Source organism: Sarcophilus harrisii, chromosome 2, assembly GCF_902635505.1.
Source record: "Sarcophilus harrisii chromosome 2, mSarHar1.11, whole genome shotgun sequence".
In the NCBI taxonomy this organism is placed as follows: domain Eukaryota; kingdom Metazoa; phylum Chordata; class Mammalia; order Dasyuromorphia; family Dasyuridae; genus Sarcophilus; species Sarcophilus harrisii.
Window position 1 is genome coordinate 149,694,165 of NC_045427.1, and position 5,971 is coordinate 149,700,135.

The window sequence follows — 5,971 nt, forward strand, 5'->3', positions numbered from 1 at the left end:
TCATATACCACAATTTATTCAACCATTCTCCAACTGATGGACATCCATTCAGTTTCCAGTTTTAGCCACTACAAAAAGGGCTGCCACAAACATTCTTGCACATACGGGTCCCTTTCCCTTCTTTATAATCTCTTTGGGATATAATCCCAGTAGTAACACTGCTGGATCAAAGGGTATGCACAGTTTGATAACTTTTTGAGCATAGTTCCAAACTACTCTCCAGAATGGTTGGATTCGTTCACAACTCCACCAACAATGCATCAATGTCCCAGTTTTCCCGCATCCCCTCCAACAATCATCATTATTTTTTCCTGTCATCTTAGCCAATCTGACAGGTGTGTAGTGTAATTAGAGTTGTCTTAATTTGCATTTCTCTGATTAATAATGACTTGGAGCATCTTTTCATATGACTAGAAATAGTTTCAATTTCTTCATCTGAGAATTGTCTGTTCATATCCTTTGACCATTTTCAACTGGAGAATGGCTTGATTTTTTTATAAATTAGAGTTAATTCTCTATATATTTTGGAAATGAGGCCTTTATCAGAACCTTTGACTGTAAAAATATTTTCCCACTTTATTGCTTCCCTTCTAATCTTGTCTGCATTAGTTTTGTTTGTACAAAAACTTTTCAGTTTGGTATAATCGAAATTTTCTATTTTGTGATCAGTAATGATCTCTAGTTCTGCTTTGGTCATAAAGACCTTCCCCTTCCACAGGTCTGAGAGGTAAACTATCCTATGTTCCTCTAATTTATTAATAATTTCATTCTTTATGCCTAGGTCATGAACCCATTTTGACCTTATCTTGGTGTACGGCGTTAAGTATGGATTAATGCCTAGTTTCTGCCATATTAGTTTCCAATTTTCCCAACAATTTTTATCAAACAGTAAGTTCTTATCCCAAAAGCTGGGATCTTTGGGTTTGTCAAAGACTAGGTTGCTATATTTGTTGACTGTTTTATCCCTTGAACCTAATCTATTCCACTGATCAACTAATCTATTCCTTAGCCAATACCAAATAGTTTTGGTAACTGCTGCTCTATAATATAATTTTAGATCTGGTACAGCTAAGCCACCATCATTTGATTTTTTTTCATTAATTCCTTGAAATTCTTGACCTTTTGTTTTTCCATATGAACTTTGTTGTTATTTTTTCTAGGTCATTAAAATAGTTTTTTGGGAGTCTGATTGGTATAGCGCTAAATAAATAGATTAGTTTAGGTAAATTGTCATCTTTATAATATTTGCTTGCCCTATCCAAGAGCATTTAATATTTTTCCAATTGGTTAGATCAGACTTAATCTGTGTAAAAAGTGGTCTGTAATTTTGCTCATAAAGTTTCTGATTTTCCCTTGGCAGATAGATTCCTAAATATTTTATATTATCAGTAGTTACTTTAAATGGAATTTCTCTTTGTAACTCTGACTGTTGGATTTTGTTAGTGATATATAAGAATGCTGATGACTTATGTGGGTTTATTTTATAACCAGCAACTTTGCTAAAGTTGTGGATTATTTCTAATAACTTTTTAGCAGAATCTCTGGGGTTCTCTAAGTATACCATCATGTCATCGGCAAAGAGTGATAATTTGGTTTCCTCATTGCCTATTCTTATTCCTTTAATCTCTTTCTCAGCTCTTATTGCCAAAGCTAGCGTTTCTAATACAATATTAAATAGTAACGGTGATAGTGGGCAACCTTGTTTCACTCCAGATCTTATTGGGAATGGTTGCAGTTTGTCTCCATTACATATGATGCTTACTGATGGTTTTAAATAGATGCTGCTGATTATTTTAAGGAAAAGTCCATTTATTCCTATACTCTCAAGTGTTTTTAATAGGAATGGATGTTGGATTTTATCAAATGCTTTTTCTGCATCTATTGAGATGATCATATGGTTTTTGTTAATTTGGTTATTAACATGGCCAATTATATTGATAGTTTTCCTAATATTGAACCAGCCCTGCATTCCTGGTATAAATCCTACTTGATCATAGTGTATTATCTTGGAGATGATTTTCTGTAGTCTTTTTGCTAATATCTTATTTAAGATTTTAGCATCAATATTCATTAGGGAGATTGGTCTATAATTTTCTTTCTCTGTTTTCAGCCTACCTGGTTTAGGTATCAGTACCATGTCTGTGTCATAGAAGGAATTTGGTAGGACTCCTTCATTCCCTATTTTATCAAATAATTTATATAGCATTGGGGCCAATTGTTCTTTAAATGTTTGGTAAAATTCACATGTAAATCCATCTGGTCCTGGGGATTTTTTCTTAGGGAGTTGTTTAATTGCCTGTTCTATTTCTTTTTCTGAAATGGGACTATTCAAGCAATTTACTTCTTCCTCTGTTAGTCTGGGAAGTCTGTATTTTTGGAGGTAGTCATCCATTTCACTTAGGTTATCAAATTTATTGGCATAAAGTTGAGCAAAATAACTCCTTATTATTTCTCTAATTTCCTCTTCATTGGTGGAAAGTTCTCAAGGGGTCTTATACTTCACCCAGAGTTCCCCCCACTATCTATGGTCCTCTACAAGAGGCCTTGTAAATATTTTTAGTTATGTTACCAACCTGTTTTTGCTAATGTTAATTTACTATTTGTGGATCTGCAGCAAATAAGTTTGCCCAAAAAAAGTGAAAAGTCTAAAAGAAAAAATTAGGAGTCAATTGGCAATGAGCCTGAGCACCAAAAAAAAAAAAAAAAAAAAAAAAATTCAAAAAAGGAAAAGAATTTTTTAAAAAGGGAAAAAGTAAAAGGTATTCCTTTACCTTCTCAATATGTTTCATTCTCCTCTTTCTCCAAAAAATTGAGGGCCCTAGTGTTACCCTTTAATGGGTCAAATTTCCTCTCTACAGCTTTGGAGACAAGCCTGTACTCTTAGGAAGCTCTCAGTATTTCCAAAGTATCCATATACTCCACACATCAATACTTCCAACCCTTCAGTGAAAGATGAGGGCAGTACATCTAGGTATTAGGAAGAAAGTAAATTGATTATGTGAATTGCATTATTTATACTAAGGTGTAAATTATTGTTAAATTTAACTCTAAGAAGGACTGTTTATATTTTAAAGAGCTTTTTAGCTCAAATAAAACCCTAATTAATGAAATAAATTCCATTGAAGTTGTTCACTGTGATTGGTAATTTTTTTCTTTTTTCTTTCTTTTTAAAGTTTTTTATTTTCAAAACATATGCATAATTAGTTCTCAACTTTCAACCTTGTGAAACCTCCATACAAAGTTTTTTTCCTCTCTCCCTTCCCTCCACTCCCTCCCCTAGATGGCAAGTAGATTGATCAATTTGTAACAGTAATCCCCAAAACAACCACAGACACAGAAAACTGATATAGGAGATTATGCATGTACTGACAATGGGAAGAAGGAAACAGTAACAACAACTAAGATTCAGAGAACAAGGTAAAATAACTGTCCTGAATAGAACACATGGTCAAATGAAAGTTCTGTCTAACAAAGAAAATACCTAGCAAAGCATCTCATGTAGTTCTTGTAGGAAAAAAAGTGGAAAAATAATAAGCTATATGATAGAATAATTAAATGGATGTAAAACCAATTAAAGGGCTAGGTGCCCAAAAATAGTCATCAGTGATTTGATGTAAAATTAGCAAGAGATATCTGGTGGAATGGCCCAGAGATTTGTGCTTGGTCCTTTGTTCTTTTACATGTTTGAAAGTGATTTGGATAAAGGAATCTGCAAATGATGTAAGACTAAGAGGAATAGTACTGCATCACCACCTGCTTATTGAATATTTTCAACTAGATGTCCCATGGTATCTCAAACTCAACATAGCCAAAGTGGAACTCAATATCTCTTTCCCAAAAATCCCCTTCTCTTCCAAACATTCCTACTATCCAAGGTACCATCATTCTTCCATTTACTCTGATTCTCAACTTTGGGATTCAAATATTCATTCTCATTCACCAGTCAGTTGCCAACATCTCATCAGATGCTACAGCATCCCTCACAAATGTCTTCCCTACCACACCATCATCCTAATTCAGACCCTCATCATCACCCAGCTGTAATATTGTTAATGTTTCCTAGTTGGTCTACCTGCCTCAAGTCTTTCACCATAGTCTAAACCATTCTCTACACAATTGGCAAACTGATTTTCCCAAAGTACAGACCTAGAAACACTATTTCTGATTCAATAAACTCTAATGACTTCCAATGATTTTTACTCTTCTGTTTAGCATTTAAAGTTCTTCAGAACCATACCATTTCTTTCCAGTCTTTGTACGTATTATTCCCCTCCATGAACTCTAACTTCTAGTCATACTTATTTTTTCTTGCACACGATATTCCAGCTACCGTCTCCATGCTCTCTTCTAGTTATCTGTCCTTTATGTTTGGTTATAATCTCCCTTCTCATTTTCACTTCTTGGAATCCCTGATTTCTTTTGAGATTCAAGTACCACCTTCTGTAGGTCTTTCTTGGCCCTCCCAGTTTTTAGTTTCTTCCTCTAAGTTGACTTTATATATACTTTATATGCATTTTGCATTTTCATGTATTATCTCCCTTATTTGCATATTCATTTCTTGAGAACAGGGACTATTTTGCTTTCTTGTTTGTAGGCTCAGTATTTAGCACATTGCATATTAAATATGCAGTAGATAATAAATGCTTGTTGATTTAGTTCTGCTTGTTTATTTAGAAATTCACTAACTATTCCTTTCATAATAGTCTATAATTTTGCTAGAACTGAAAGTAAGTTTGTTTATCTATACTTTGCAGTTTTTACTTCCTGCCATTTTTGAAAATCAGAATATTTGCCTTGTAATCCTTCTTTACCTTTCCCATTCTTCAAAATCTATTAAGATCACTCACAATAGTTCAACAGTAATATCTGACTAGATCTTCCAGTGTCTGAAGATGTATTTCATTTGGGATGGTGACTTAATTGCATCAATTAAGTGATCTCTCTTACATATTTCTATGAGCCTTTTTTTTTTTTTACCTTTCCACTCCATGCAGAGAAACAAAAACATCATTAAGAATTGAGAAGTAATATTTTCTCTCTGTCCTCCATTATTAATGATCCCATCTGTGCCAAGCATTGATCTTACCTCCTCCTTTGATCTTTCTCTTTTTTCTCAATATAACTTCATAAGTTTTCTTGTTGTTGTCCTTTGCTTTCCTCAACCATCTCAACTCATTCTGAATTTTAGCACTCCTGCACTATCTTATCATTCTAGGATTTTATTCATTCTGTGTTAAGTGTAAAGTTCTTTTCATAATTTAAGCTGACTAATTCGGTCCCTGTGGCTCCAAGAAGATGAAGCTTGCAGGGCAGCCACACTCCTATAAAACAAAGAACAAACAGCATTTCCTATGCATCCATATTATTCTCTTCAGTCTTCCTCATCTGAATCATAGGGTACATGAGAGGTGTAAGTGATTTGCTAGGTTTTCAAGACTAGAATATGTTAGAGGTGGTACTTGAAGCTTAGGTCATCTTGATTCCACATTCACTAGGCCATGTCATCGCTGGATTCAAAATAAATAACGTGATATGTGTTTCAAGAGACCTACAGTATACTGGACAATCACAGTTATAAATGCTATTTCCCAACACATCTTCCTAACATTTGAAAAGATCACCAGGTAATTCCATCAGGCTTTTTGTTTGTAAGGGCTCTGAGAACTGTGTATCTTTATATATTCTGTTACCAAAGCAGACCTCCTGATTCTTTGACTGGCTTTATTCATTTTTAATAACCTACTTAGCACTTCCCACTTCAAGAGATACATTTCCTTTCCTGCTCATTTACCACCTTCTCACAGTTACAGGGGTAGAAGGGAAGAAATATCCAGGTGGATGGTGAGTTGTTTTTTTGTAATCAATAACCAGTTTATCACCTTCAAGCAGATAACCAAACGGCTGCACACCTGCTTCCCCTTCTTTCTCATGTATCAGGGTTGGCTTGGTGCCAAGGAGATCCTTTATCTGC